General features: G+C 30.5%; 1 pseudogene; it reads left to right on the plus strand.

Moving 5' to 3' along the window:
- The first annotated feature begins 9,372 nt into the window (after nt 1-9,372).
- Nucleotides 9,373-11,080, plus strand: LOC143536785 (transmembrane emp24 domain-containing protein p24delta9-like; annotated as a pseudogene).
- The last annotated feature ends 5,890 nt before the right edge of the window (nt 11,081-16,970 follow it).

Consider the following 16,970-nt stretch of genomic DNA (forward strand, 5'->3'; position numbering starts at 1 on the left):
TAATAATATTCACTAAATCATATGTGACGAATAATATTTATAAATGATGATAAAACGGTTATTTAATTTATGATATATTAAGTATTGATTATTAGAAATTATGTCAATTTTAATATTGTGTTCTAAAATAACACGATTATTATTTACTAATATGACTAATTAATTTAGAAAAAACTACAAATATGAAAATCAAATCAGTTACTTTGAAACCCTAAAAAAATTATGGAAAGATTTTTAAATGAGTTTAATATTATGGAGAGTTTTAAAACTTTTAAAAATTTGTTGAAAGATTGGTTAATTTTCGAATTTAAAAGAAGTCTAAATATCTTGTAATTAAAATAATGAAAACTTTATAACTTATTTATTGGGTTTTCCATATATAACTTAATTGGTTATATATAGAAAATATAATGTATCTTACAATATAATAACATAATAATGTTTTAAGTCAAATATATCGAAATATAAAAATGGTAAGGTGTAAATGTTATTATTTCTGTCAAAATAAGATGTAACAACTAATTAGAAAATGTAATGAATTAATAATAACAAAATTACTAAAATTATAATAATTATTATAAATTATAGAGATTATCATTAATAAATAGATAAATATAAGATACAAAAATAAAATTTTCTTTAATACATCGGTTCTGATTAAAATATATTAAATGTACAAAACCAACAACTATATATGATTGATTATATAAAAATCAAATAAATTACATGAATTGTGAAAAATACATAAATATATGAATAATAACAAAAATATACATCAATATTAAACAAAAAATAAGATATCTTATCAACAAATCTTCAACCCATGAAATTAGCTATAACAACTTGGGAACATAACCTGAAATGAGAAAATTAAATATTAATATTCGTTTTACAAATAATAAATTTTAATCGTGGTAATGTTACATGTTATGAAAAATTTACCCAATAATTCATAAAATTCAACTTTAATTTAAATTTGGAAATTTATAAATTTTAAATTGCATCGTTTTAGAAATAATAAATCTTAGTGATGGTAATTTTAGAAATTATGAATGTTTGTTTAATCACCCATTTAAAAGTTCAACTTAAAGTTAAAATCAACTTTAATGTTTGACCAATAATTAGATAAAAAAATCAACTTAAATTTAAATTTGGAAATTTAAACTTTTTTAATCAAATAGTTTTAGAAAATAATAAATTGTAATGATGGTAAGTTTAGACGTTATGGAATATTGACCAACCATTTACAAATTTCAACTTTAACTTAAATTTGGAATTTAAAAGTCGAAATTGTAATCGTTTTAGAAATAAAAAAAAATTAGTTCCGATACTGCTACATGTTATGGAACGTTAAACCACTAATTTACAATTTATTATTGGCCTTACCGGAAAAAGAATAATAATAATGTCCATGAATGAAACTTTTTATTTAGAACCTAGAAGAACAAAATGTGAAAGAAAAAAACAAATATAATTAATGCAATTATGGCGTCAATCAATTAATGTTCCTAATTAATAATAAACTCAAATAATGTAAAATCAATTGTTTTGTTTAATTAAATAATTTTTTAACCATAAATAAATGGTAGAATTAATAAATATAATTTTAGCTTTTCCATTTTTTTCAAGAATTCGTAATTATGTCAATCAATTAATGTTCTTAATTAATAATATACTCAATTAATGTAAAATCAATTGTTTTGTTTAATTAAATAAACTCAATTAATGCAAAATCAATTAATGCAAAATCAATTGTTTTGTTTAATTAAATAAATTTTTAACCATAAACAAATGGTAGAACTAACAAATATAATTTTAGCTTTTCATTTTTCTTCTAGAATTTGTAATTATGGCGTCAATCAATTGGATTTTTAAAACCGTAATTACAGGGCCAATTAATTGAATTTATAGAAACGTCATAACTTTCCAAATTCTTACTTCAAATTGGCATTCACGGTTTCAACTGAATCAAATCTTGGTTCGAATTTATAACACATGAACGTAAAAACTTACCGGAAAAACGTAAAAACGTAGAAATATTAGCTTCATCGCCTTTTTTGATTTAGAACCTAAACTGATTTTAAAAAAAGCAGTTAACAATGAAAAAAGATAAAAAGGTCAGATCTACAATAACCGGAAAAAAATATAATGTTGCCGGAAAAATACAAACAAAAACGGAAAACAAAAATCTTACCGGAAAACCTTACCAGAAAACCGTAATAACTTCAAAATATCAATTCAATATTGGATTTTGATATACAACCTAAAGAGATTATTACAAAATCATATAACAATTAAAATAAATATAAAATCATATCGGAAAACATTACCGGAAAAGATATTACCTTGCCAGAAAATCAAATAAGATTGTTGGCAATTACCGGAAAACGATTAATCTCGATGGTGGAAATTACCGGAGAGAGAGAGAGAGAGAGAGAGAGAGAGAGAGAGAGAGAGAGAGAGAGATTATTATAATGATTAAAATGATGGTGGAAAATTATAAGATTTAAATAGTATGTGAGATGACACATGGCATCATATTAGAGAGTCTTAAAATGGAAATGAGATGACATGGAGGCCTAGGTGAACACCCTAGTAGAAGGACATGTAGCAAAATTGAAATTAAATCCTTGATTTGTTTAATATAAAATTAGGTATTTAAGACTAACTGTTAGTCTCTAATTCAATCTAAAAAACCAAAATTTGTTTTTCAGTGTCTAATATGTTACCTAATTTTAGAGACCAAAAGTCAGTTGCCCGTTAACAAATTTTACGTCTCTTTAATGAGAAAACGTATTTGGGACTAAAATTCAGTTACAAATAAGTTTCTCACCAAAAATTTATACTAAACCAACCTATTTGCGACTGAAATTCAGTCTCAAATAAGGTGTCAATTTATCAGTGACTGATTATTAGTCACTAACATACGCTACACATAAATCAGTCCCTAATGTTACTGGTAACTAATATATTATTCCCAGTTACAATGTATTCGACACTGATATATCAGTTCTAAATACTTTGGTCTCTAATGGTCACTTTTTTGTACGGTTACCTCAATGAGCACAAATGTTGATCACTTTGATAGCAAACTTAAGGGTATGTTCGGTTGGAGGTTATGGAATTGAATGAAAGAAGAAATGGAATTAACACTAGAATGAAATGACTCACAACAATTCTTTTGTCATGTTTGGTTTAACCTATAGTAATGTAATGAATTATTATATTATGTTGTTTAGCAGAAAAAAAAAAACAAAAAAAAACGTATGAATGAATTAGAAATGACAAAAATATTCATATCTAAAAATTAAGAAAAAATACAAAAATAAAAATTTGCAATGGTGATGGACGACGGTGATGGTGGCGAAAATAGTGGTGACGATGGCAGCAATGGTGATGACCAGGAAGTGACAATGATGATGGCGGTGGCGGCGGTGATGGTGGTTGTCAAGTGGTGGTGGAAGGGATGGTGGTGGTGGTGGTAGCGGCGACAATGGTGGTGTTGGTGTTGGTGGCGGCCGCAATGGTTGTCAAGTGGTGTTATGTATACGTAGAGAGTATGGTGAAAGATGAATGAAATGAAAAAAAAAGAAGGGGTTTGAAAGAAATGGATGTAGTGGAATGTGTTATTTTGTGTAATAATTGATTTTATTCAATTGACCAACAAAACATCTTTTTTTTTTCAAAATACTTGAATTTACACGAGATGAAAGATTATGTTGCAAAGATTTCTTGAATGAAGGACATATGCATGAAATCTGAGTGGGACAGTAGCTATGTCGATGATATCTGGGGCAGTTGAGATTTTTGGAGATTTACTAATATCTTTTATTATCTATATTAACTTATTATTATTATTATTATTATTATATTTTCTTTTATGTGAAGTTAAAATAATAACTTTTATATAATATATTTAGGGAACCAGTTGTGATAAAAAAAACCATTGGTGGTTATGGTGTCATAGAAGATGTCTAACGTGTCACAAATTTCATTTACCGGTTTTTGTTTCGCTCGGTTCGGTGACCATATGGTAAAATAAGAAATTGTTTAATGTTTGGATGATATATTTTGGATACCCAATTAAATTGGATAATTATTGAATGGTTCATATAATTTTTTAAGTTACTAAGTTCGTGATTGTTTTGGGTTAAACGAGTCCCTATTTCCTTTGATTAATTTGAGCCGAGCCCATGTTTTAAAATATGGTATTATTATCAAGATTATCCTTATCTCTATTAGGTTCTTTGTAATCACGGCCAATCCCATTAGTTATTATTTCAACTTTTCGGGCCAAGCCCATCGACGTACGATCACTTCCACTACTCGACTAACTTCTCACTTGGTATCCAATAATAAGTTTTCTCTTTAAAATAAATTCTAGAGTAAAGTGCCATTTTCGTCCTTGTGGTTTGACAAATAATGCGAATTTAGTCCAAAAAGTTTATTTTTTGCATATAGACCCTCCACGTTTCCCAGTTCTTGCCAATTACATCCAAATCACTAACTCCGTTAAATTTAATCGTTAAGTCAGGGGTAGACATGTCTTTTCACTATTTCTTTATTATAATACTTATTTTAATGAACTTCGGTTTTCGTCTTTGTGGTTTGTCCAAATCTGCGGTTTTAGTCCAATAGTTTCGAGTTTGCAATTTTCGTACTTGTAGTTTCATTTCACTTGCAATCAAACTCGAATTTATTAACCTCGTTAATTTTGGTCGTTAATCCATTTGCGGCCCCTCACGTGAAGACCAGTTTTGTCGTTGCTCTCCCTGAATAAAAATTCGCAAGCTCCCTCACGTGAGGGGCTGGGGTGTATTTGGGGAAAAAGGAAAAAAACAAGGAACAAAACTGCCCTTCACGTGAAGGGCGCACTGATGGGTTTAAGGACCAAACTTAACGATATTAGGGAATTCAGGTTTAATTGCAAGTGAAATGAAACCATAAGGAAGAAAATTGAAAATTTGAAACTACTGGACTAAAACTGCAGATTTGGACAAACTAGAGGGACGGTAACTGCAGTTCACTAAAATAAGTATTATAATAAAGAAAGGGTGAAAAGACATGTCTTCCCCTGACTTAACGATTAAATTTAACGGGGTTAGTAATTTGGATGTAATTGGCAAAAACTGGGAAACATGGAGGGTACATATGCAAAAAAAATAAACTTTTTGGACTAAATTCGCATTTTTTGCTAAACCACAAGGACAAAAATGGCACTTTACTCTAAATTGTAGCCCCATTTTTGGGGTTGTTCCAAAAAAACTCCATTAACCGAATATTTTAAGTCTTCCATTTCCGTTTATTTTCTTGAATTTTATTTTGAATCTAGAAATAATTTCTAGGGCCGCTCGTCGAACCGAACTCGTCCGGTTCAGCTCGCTTAAACGCATAATTCGCTATCACTCGCTTACTTTAACATGTGAGTTTCTCACACCACTTTTCGTTTTTACACATTTTGGAGGTAACATATATATTCTATCAATACAACTGTTTACTTATTCATTTACAAAACTACAATTCATATCATGGACTGTGTTTACTTGCTCAAAACTTACTTGCATGTGGTATCCATAATAAGTAGACACACCCCTTTTGCACTCATGTCCATATTGTTTCGAGTGAAAAAATGGACCCCCCGATCCGAGTACGTTGGTTGTTACTAACTGGAAAGGACCTTTACTTGCGCCATTATTTTACAAGTTTCATGGAATTGTATGGTTTTTCCGTATTTATATCAAAACTTGTGTGAACTCACTAACTATTCATTTAGTTGACTTTATTTTATATATATGTTACAGGTACCGTTATTAGAAGATGATACTCGAAGAAGACATTAGAACTCATGGTATTTTAATAAGTTGTTAAATTTTTCTTGTTTTTGAAATTCTTTATCTTCGAGCTTGTGTATTTGATGCTTAAATTAATTAATGATAATATTATCACTTAATAGTGTCACATGTATTTTGAGCAATTTGTACGTCACACTCAGGTGTTTCCGCTTAAGTCAGGGTGTTACACAACTATACATAAAATGTTATATTTATAACTTAAACAAATTTCTCAAAATACATGTGACATTATTAAATGACAATATTATCATTAATTAATTTAAGCATAAAATACACAAGTTTGAAAGTAAAGAAACACAAAATAAATAAGAACAATTAAACAACTTGTCCATTTATTATTATAACCTAAGTTCTAGTGCCATCCTCTAATAACGTTACATGTACCATATATAAAAAAAATAAAGGCAACTAAACGAATAGTTGGGTGAGTTCACACGGGTTTGATATAATACGTAAAACCCATACAATTCCATGAAAATTGTGAAATAATAGCGCAGGCATGAGTCCTTTACAGTTAGTAACAACCATTCGACTCGGATCAGAGGTCCTTTTTCCGCTCATAACAAAATGGTCCTGATTGCAAATGGGGCCATATGATCATACTTATGAGGATACCACGTGCAAGTAAGTTTTGAACAAGTAATCAAGTAAATACGCAAGTCAATGATATTAATTGTAGTTTTGTAAATGAATAAGTAAAAAATTGATTTAATAGGATATATATGCTACCCCCCAAAGTGTAAAAACATTAAAAAGGGTCTGCGAGAAACTCACATTGATTGGTGAGTGAAAGGATTGGATGTTGGTGTGACTTGATCAGTCCTAACCATGAAGCCCTAAACCAAAGTTTAGAAATGTGTTTTAGGCTAAGGGTAAGGAATACTAAATCTAATTTATTAATGATAAGATAAAAACAAGGAAAAGATCGAAAAGGAAGATAAAATACAAAATCAGTTTGGAAAGGAAACTATTCTGTTTTGTTTAAGGTATCTATAATATCAAACAATTTTATTATACATCAAGACTTTCTAGTCTACTATGTTAGAATGTTTTGAACAACTTTTATTTTGAAAAGTTTTAGAAATCCGTACGCTAATTAGCCAAAACAGTCATGTAAATTAAAGGGTACGAATCTGCGCACTGTTTATAAAATATTGGTTGTAAATTCATACTAATGAATTAAAATGCGTAAAAATAATTTTTTGAACCGTATTTCAATAAAGTTATCATAGAATCAGGTATTGCACTTTTTATTTTATTATGAACAAGATATGCCTCTTTCTTTGATGGTTAGATCAAATGTCAAAACTGAAACATTGCTAGAAGCAATGTTTCAACGATTTCAAAAAGGATTTTGATGAAATAAAATTATATATGGACTTTTTTGGATATGATTATATAACTTTTATGAGTATATATCATCAAAAATCTTGGGGTCCTTTGAATAATATATAACGATTCAAAATTGAAAAATAAAGATGTAAGAACGTCATAAATGTGACCTTCATGTGATCGATCATCTCCTAGTCTTCTTTGTCTTATCCACCCTATACACCATGGTATATGAATTATGTGTATTTCTAGACATGATTGTTTTATGGTCATGTGACCATTTAATAAACTAGTATGAACCGGAATTAAAATAAATAGAAATAAGATGAAGAAGACTTGAATAATTAAAATCCTACCTTTGATATGGAAAAATAAAGAAATAATTCTCTTTAACTTGTCAAAGAGTGGTGTAATGAATGAAAGGGGTAGGAGTAGGTTCTTATTTATACTAAAATTAGGAGGTTACTCTTAAGAATATTTTAATGGTAAAATTGATTAGGAAAATGCTTTCAAACAGGAGGTTTGACCATTTTAAAAGAGTTTAAAGTAAATTATTTATTTATTTTATAATAATACAAAAAAAATGCTAACAAAAGGATGTTAAAATAATGATTTGATGAATGCACATGTTAGTCAAAATGTCTTGTGTAACATTTAATGGGTCACACTATCCATGAATGTATATAATTGTTTTGGAAATATTTCTATAGTTAGAATCTATAATTATAACTAACTAAAGCTTCTAAGGTCCAATTAAGACAACAAAATTCTAAAAATGAGTTGTGTGGGTAAAGTGACAATATATTCATAAAAAACGTAATAACATGAAATCCAAACCTTACTGATAAGTGAAAATCCAAATTACAGTGAAATTTAAAACGGGCAGGGTTTTCGGGTTTAAAAATTAACGAGTGTTACAAGCTGTTTGTGGTCTAGCTTAATTTGATGGTTTTGAATTAAACCGTGAGTCAAATCATTATAATGGTATTTTGTCGTGGAAAACTGAAACCGAACCATTGAAAATTGAAACTAACCAGACTGAATTATTAACAACAATTTGGTTCCGATTTGGTTTTTACTTTGATAATAAATCGAGTTTAAAATAAGAATGATTAATCTAAATATACCAACAAACGGTTTCACAGTTTCAAATAAAACAATACACACTCATAAATCTATTACATGATTACCAATATATGTATTTTTCACTGCATCGAGCGAGCACCTCTCTAGTACTATGTATAATATAGGAGTTATGGACAAATTAAGACGGTGAGATTTAAGAGTTTTACATATTTTACGCACATGGTACAATTTTAAAGAGGGACAAAGTGGTCATTGTAACATTTAAATATCACATGGTCTTTCATATTTCTTTAATATTAGTCCGCTTATTTCATCATTTTTGAAAATTTGACGAATAATTACAAATTCAGTTTTTATATTTTACATATCTACTCTTTTTAATTTCACTTTTAACCTAACCCCTCCCCCAAGTAAAAAAACGTTTTTTAAACGGTCATAAGAGTTTCGTACGTTAATATTGTTTTAAAAGCACTGCACCATAAAAACGAGCGTTTTATTGTTTATAACTTGAGTATGATATTGCTATAGTTTTTATAGTTAAAAAACAACATTTTACGTAGAGGTATTTGCGGTCTGGTTTTGATGGTTTTTGAATTAAATCGTGAGCCAATCGTTAGTAATGTTTTTTTGTCGTCAAAAACTAAAACCAACCTGTTGAAAATTGAAATCGACTGGCCTAAAGTTAAAAAAAAATCAACCGTGAAATCAAATCAATTACTAGTTTGAACGATTTCAAACCGATCAATGAACCATGTAAATTTGTTACGTGATTACCAAAATCCGCGTTTCCTAGGCACCCATCTAGTTATAGAATAGGTGTGCATTGAAGTTGCATACACAAAGCAATTAATAATCCTTTTGAGTGAAAGATTGAATTAGTAATAAATATAAATATTGGGGGTATATATGACTAACATATTATTATGACTATCTTAATCATTAGCAATTAAAATATAAAAATAGTAAGTAAATATGTTTGTTTATCGGTGGTTACATTCAGTTGACAAGTGATCCGAGATCGTAGATAGCTCCCTACGTCACACTAATTATTTCTTTCTAGGGTTCTTATTTGGACAATTATATATATCCCCCAAAACAAACAATGTGGAGATCTGTAATAATAATTATAAGGGTGTTTGTGATATTAGGGTAAATTAGTATTGTAAATGTGAATGGAATGAGATTCGAAATCAAAACCGGAGCGACAAAATGCATAATGGATGATCTTAAAGCGATTTCTTTATCTGTGGGGACGTACAACATCATCAGTAATGACTTGCCTCTGCCTGAATCCCGTCGCATCACTCTCAGGGTAGATATATCATCATCGCTAATATATCATATATATGAGTCTTAGGATGCATGCATGTGTGTTTAGAATAATAATTAATTATTAGTACGTACCAACAAAATTAATTATTAACTGTAGATGCATGATTATGATAATTAGGTCATTTCACTCAGTTTTGGATTTGCGTTTATTATTGTACCTGATTAATTAAGAATTAGAATAACGATGATTAGCATGATTAACGCTAGATAGTTATGTTAATTAGGGGCCTGTAATAGAAACGCCATTGACACTAATGTCTCTGTCACATCGTATGATCATGTCAAATCAACTCTCACACCAAAGCATGTCATATTATATACGGGTCGTATGATAGGCCGAAAAATTGGTCATACGGACTACATGACTTTGTTGATGGTCGCATGAGTAATTTATTTGTTAGTCAAAAATCTCATAAAAAGTTATGACTTTGTTGGTGGTCACAACAGTTATTTTTTGTTAGTCAATAACATCATACACGACGTATGATTTGTTCCTCATACCACCCATACGGCCATTTCCTCCATATTATACTACCCATATGACCATTTTCTCCCTGTTATACTACCCTTATATACCATATGGCTCGTGTGACACGTCAGTAGTGTTTCAATACTGTAGTAGTAGTGTTCGATTAGCTCTTCCCTTTTGGCAATGGTCATTGTGAAGTTTTAAGGTGCACTTTCTATTCTTCGGCTCTTGTAAGCATTGAGGAAAAAGTTTTGGTAATTAGCTCTACAATATGAGACATAGTCTCCACTCGGTTGCATATTAACTTGTATACTAATGAACCTCTTAACTAACCAATTTGACGGGAATTTGTTATGTATGATGTGTCCTTATATAGATAACATCGCCACTCGGGAACAACTGTCACTTTGCAGATAAAAAAGAATCTGGTACTTTCGCATTCACTGCACATGAGGATGGGGATTACATGGCATGTTTCTGGGTTGCTAAACATGATCCACCTACAACGTTGGCTGTTGACTTTGAATGGAGATCTGGTCTTGCAGCAAAAGATTGGTCTCAAGTAGCTAAAAGAGGCCAACTTGAGGTGAGTTTCAGATACTTTCAATTATTATTGATATATATATATATATATGTTACGTTTATATACTCTTATGGAACTTGTAATTTGTTTGAATAGATGATGGAACTTGACTTGAATAAACTGTTTGATACCATTTCCAATATCCATTTTGAAATGTATTATCTTCGCGAGAGGTAAGCATTATAAAGTTGATCAATTGGTGCATTTCGTCACATCACCCATCATACTAGTAAACCAAATAAATATCTTGATATTATCTTGTTTAATATGGAATGCTGCAGGGAGGAATCAATGCAAATTCTAATTAGAGCAACCAATGCAAAGATGGCCACGTTTAGCTTCTTCTCGCTCATCGTTTGCTTAGCAGTGGTCTCTATGCAACTCTGGCACTTAAAGAGATTCTTCGAGAAGAAGAAACTGATCTAGTTTTGTCGTTCCCTGATCGAGTTGATTACAATCAGATAACTTTATTATATCAATTCATCTGTAACGTCTACATTCATATTTTTTGTTTATTTAACATTATATATGCGTTCATGTGTAGTGCCTCCAAAGGACTATGAAAATGGTCAAATTATATAAAAGCTAAGACATAGATTCAATATTTGTTTATGACATGTTTATGTAATTATACATATATAAAACACGTACTAGGTTAAAAACTTGCGTGATACACGGGTGGTATTAATATATAATTATATAAAAAAACAAATTGACCCATATTTTTATGTTTGGATAGAATCCTAAGACTTCAATTTGGTTATTTAAAATAAAGTAAATTATTATTTTGACCTCTATGATTCGCTCCATTTAAAACTTTCACCGCAGCTTGACTTGCGTGTGTGAATGGTTGTTTATAGGTTCAAGAAATTGTTTTTCTAGAAATTACACATCAGTTATAGTTAACATATAAATCTTTAAAGTTATTTACACGAGCTAAATTATTAAAAAGAACAAATTTTATAAATCGAGAACACTACTAGAAACTGGTCAATTTGCCACAACAATTTTTGTAGCAAAATTGTGGTAAACGGATCATAGCCACATTTTTCCATCAAACCTAATTTGAGTGAAAAAAGCCGCGGCAAATTCCGTTATTGGCAATTTTCCGACAAATTTTGCTTCAAATTTACTACAAATACTAGTTGTCGATATAATTGTGACAATTTTGCCACAATAGTTTTGTTTACCTTTTCTTACAACTTAAATACAAGTTTGTCACTGTATTATCTAAAATATCTTAAATTATTGATAACATTAGTAAAACTAATTAATTGGTAAAGATATTTTATTAAGTTCTTACTAAAATGTTAATGGACTTTGTCACAACCTTGCTACAAAATCTTAATAAAATTTGCTACCAAAATTCTACAAAAACTTTAAAAATTTTGCCGCAAACTTACTACAAAATCTGCAAAAAATTTACTACAAACTTCTTACAAATTCTTGCTACAAACTTGCCACAAATCTTAAAAATATTTACTACAATTTTTCTACAAAACTTTAATAAAATTTTCCACAAACTTACCACAAAATCTCAAAATTTTTTACTACAAACCTGCTACAAAACTTTAATAAAATTCTACACAAACTTCTTACAAAATATGGAAAAATTCTACATGAAAAAGAAGAAATTTTGCTACCGACTTTCTGCAAATAGTAAAAATTTTTACATTTTTTTATGAATTGTAAACCAAAATTTTGTTGTAGGAACATACAAAAATATATAACAGTTTCCAAAAAAAAAGGCTGTTTACAATCATGGAATTATAATAACAAACATTTGACATGACCACACGTTCTTTAATACAAAACTAACACATAACAAGACGTAAGTTTTTTACTTGCCCACAAATTTCTGCAACTGTTGTTCCATCCTTTTTTGCCATTCCTCACGTTCAGCACACTCGTTTTCCCTCCCTTTTTCCCGTTGGACACGTTCTTTTTCTCGCTCTTGTTCACGTTCGGCCCTTTCTTTTTCCCACTCTTGTTATTGTTCTATGAGAACATGTGTTTCTTTTCGGGACTTTAGTAGTTCTGCTTAAACCTTTAGGAGCTAGAATTTGCCAAAAGATATAGAATTATTAAATAATTAACCAAATGTTTTATACCAACACATATACATAACAAAATGGTCTCTTATGATTAACTTCAAAGAATGTTAAGAACCATATTTGTGCATATTAATCCAAACGTATTAACTAACGAGTTAATCTAACAAAATCATCCTGATGTTTAAAAAATATATAAAATCAGCTACCAATGTATAATCTAACTAACATTTTACATGCCCAACCCGATGATCCCCGTACAAAAAAACAAGAATAACCTGATACCCTATTTACATACCTGTTTGACACTTCTAGTATATATACACACACAAACACACATACTAAAATCTAATATATACTACCTAACATATCACTAAAGTCTAATTTTTTTTATCATCCATTAATATATTTTCAAGATATCAACTATTCAATATATATATACAAAATTGGCCCGACATCAAAAATTCTAAAACAATACTAAAATAATAATTATAACAATAATAACTACAATAATGATAACTCTTGTGATTGCCGAACATCACCATAAAACTGCTAGTTGTGGAGGATGGTGTCCCCGTCACCGCACAATGTGGATCAGCAGATCCTACCCCGAACAACAGGTGACCCTGACACTCGGGATGCAAACTCTCCCACACTCTATAATCGTCACAATCCATATTCTCGTGCAACTTTTAAAGTTGTTTCATGTACGAGACTTGCAAACATATCAAAACCGAATGTATGATATTGTACTAAAAGTTGATACAACAGTTATACACAAATAATAAAAAAGATAACTCACGTATGAACGTTTTGCACGAGTGGTAATAAACTCAAACTTTTCCAAGTCTTTTTCAGTGATCTCCCCATCCCTCAATCTCTTTTTTCACTCTTTGGTGGTGTTGGTCTTGATAAACACGGACCTAAATCTAACCTTATCACCCAATTCTTTTTCCTACATAAAAATGAGTATGTACTTGATGTGTGCGTGCGGTGTGTTGTAACATGTAAAGGATGGGAGATTTTAGATTTCGCATAAGATTTTGTTTTAAATTTATAAAAGTGATTTCTACTAAGACTAAGCACACACAAAATAGGCAAGTGTACCTATCGTATATGTAGAATAAATAGTATTGGTAAGAACAAAGTATCGATCCGTGGACACAAATGTTTTTAATAATGAATCTTAGTTTTACTTTAATTGGCGAGGATAATCATTTTGGGGTTAATTTTTAACTTTTATAAAAATACATACATACATACATATATATATATATATATATATATATATATATATATATATATATATATATATTATAGGTGACCAAGACGAGAAATTCTAAATGAGTAATTAAGTTATATGAAGGTTACCATCTAAATTCGAGAATCCACTCCATATGTCCTTGGTGATTATATAGTGAACATGTGGTATACTTGCCGTAATAATGTGTGATAGAATAGCCCCTCATTTCTATGTGAGCATATCCTATAACATAAAAGAAAGTAGCATGCACATTTTAAAGTCAACCCTTTCCTAATGTCATGCTACCGCAAGAATATCAATTTGAGTTGGCAAGTAGTTTAGTAAAGTGATTAGGATTGACTTCATTTCTCAAATACCAATTCTAACAACTTCGGTTGGTTATAGTTTAGTCACACAACCTCCTCTTGGTTGATTTAAGTAGGTTATATTTACACATTCCGTTAACATATGAATTATTTAAATAACATGATAACCTAAGAAATTGTGTTAACGATGTTATTTCAGAATTATCAAAACTAGAGAAATAGATCATAGTTTATATCTCATCATTTCTAAATACAATATAAGGATCCATGTTTTATCTTAAATAAGTTATCAAAGTATTATTTTTACCATTTATAGTTTCCAAGAACATGAGTAAATCATGAATGATTGTTAATCATCAACTTTGATTTATTGAGTTAAAGTGATAAAACATTTTTCATCAAAGGATAATTGCAAAATAATCATGTACTTTACTGAACTAAACAACATGTTCAATATAATCATCAAGTAAAACAAAGCTTCTTCATAGAATTTAGATGGTGAATGGAGTTAATGAGCATGGTTAATGACATCAAAAGAGAAGAAGATAATAACATGATCACACTAGAATAATCTAACCAAATGTGGATGAATCTCCCTTAATGATGATGATGATGATAGATGATGATGATGATGATATCCACGCCTACAAACTCTCCAAAAGATCTTCAATATGAGTGTTAGTGGGTGTTTTTATAAGTGAAAACCGTATAGAACTCTCTTCAAGGCACATCAAATGAGTGCAACATGCTCCTCTATTTATAGGCTGCCTGGGCACTCAGTCACGACCCCGTGCTCAATGAGGCACGCCCCCGTGTCAACGTATCCAGTCGCATTAAATGTTCTGTAAGATCGTACATGGTGACTCAGCATGGGGGCGTGCTTCCTAAGGCACGGCCCCGTGCTTTTTAGTAACATGTGATAATTATTTTTTTCATTTCTGAAAGGTGACCACCGCCCCGTGTCCTCTGAAGCACGGCCCCGTGTCCAGATGTCCACTATTTTGTCTTTTTTTGTAGTTTTTTGTCTTTTCTGAAAAGGTGAGCACGGCCCCGTGTTCGCTGAAGCACAACCCCGTGTTTCCTGAAGCACAGCCCCGTGTTTCCTGAAGCACAGTCCCGTGTTTCCTGAAGCACAACCCCATGTTCTCTGAAGCACAACCCCATGTTTTCTGAAGCACAGCCCCATGTTTTGCTGTTTTCTTTGGTTTTCTTTGATTTTTTTTTGTCTTTTCATTCGTTTCTTCGTTTGAGGCCTGGATTCACTTGAAAAATACATTTTAACATGATAAGGAGTTTTTTGAACTATATTATATGATTGAATTTGCAGTTTTTAGAGATTATTTAATGCTAAAAAGATGTATATTTTTATATACATCAGTTTTTATAAGTGTTAAATGTCAAAATAGTTAACAAAACTAATGGTTATTATCAATGTTTTAAAAACTGGTTGTTTACTCTTACTGGATATGTCTATAAAATGGTACAACCGGTTTAACTGGGTTGTGTCGGGAGGTTCAACCGGAATGAATATTTGCCATGTAATTTCATATAAATACAACTTCAACTCCAAAAAATAACAAAAATTACATGATTTCAAAATAAAAAAAATGTCCAAAATTTAATCCATAATATAATTTGTCACACCCCAGACCACGGCCTGGACGTGCGACGCATATGTTGGTACTTTATTTGGATTTATATATAATATTTACATTAAAAAAGACGGGATTTTTAAAGTTCCCATTTAGCGTTTGAGTATGATTACTTGTTTAATTACAAAACCACCATTTATAATTTAAAGTTTAACGAAACAATCCGAGCCATCGGATATCTTATGCACTTCGAGCCTCCAAGCTCTTATTCTTGATTACCTGCAAAATGTTTAAAAATACGTCAGCAAAACATGCTGGTGAATATGCTGACGCTAAAATATTTTCGTTTACTTGATTACCCCTTGAGACATAACTTAAGTTCGGACCGTCATGGCTTAGGAATAATCAAACTTTTAAAACAAACACAATTATAAACTTAAGTCACACACAAGACACCCCAACAAACACCACAAAGTTCGACATTACTTAGGTACCATACGTATACACATGGTCAGTCTCACTAGGACGTAGATTAGGTTCGGACCATCGTGGCGGAGGTCATGACCAAGTGTGGTGTGGTGTGCCCACCAACTAATTACCACATATGTAAGGATCCAAACAAACGTACACGAAAGCCTGAGGGCTAGCGATTAGATTTGTTTATAATGTTTTAGAGACACGTAGTCCCATGTAATTCTTTTCATTTAATTTTGACTCAATTAAACAAGTTTATAAAGTTGGGGCGTATTCACCTATTCTTTTGGATCAGCTTCAATACACTGTCCGAGGGTCTTTCCCTTTTTCTTTGCTATCTCGCACATGTAGTACGAGTATAACCTTTTGTTAGTCGGATATTCAATCCGCCCTAAGACCTTTAGTCTCTTTTGATAATCTTTACCAAGATTATATTTTCTTTATGAACCTTTAGTTCAAAACCTCTTTTCTTTACTTTAAACCTTTAGTTTAAAAGTATCTTTTCTTCTTTATCTTTTATAAGTTAAAACTATTTACTTTTAACTTATTTACTTTTCTTTTCTTTTACAAGTTGAAAACCTTTAGTTTTGTTTTACTTTTGTTAAAAACCCTACGTTTCTTCTTCTTTAA

Source organism: Bidens hawaiensis, unplaced genomic scaffold (genome assembly GCF_021521415.1).
Source record: "Bidens hawaiensis isolate Kalapana, Puna unplaced genomic scaffold, B.hawaiensis_p1.1 tig00010928_1, whole genome shotgun sequence".
Taxonomy (NCBI): domain Eukaryota; kingdom Viridiplantae; phylum Streptophyta; class Magnoliopsida; order Asterales; family Asteraceae; genus Bidens; species Bidens hawaiensis.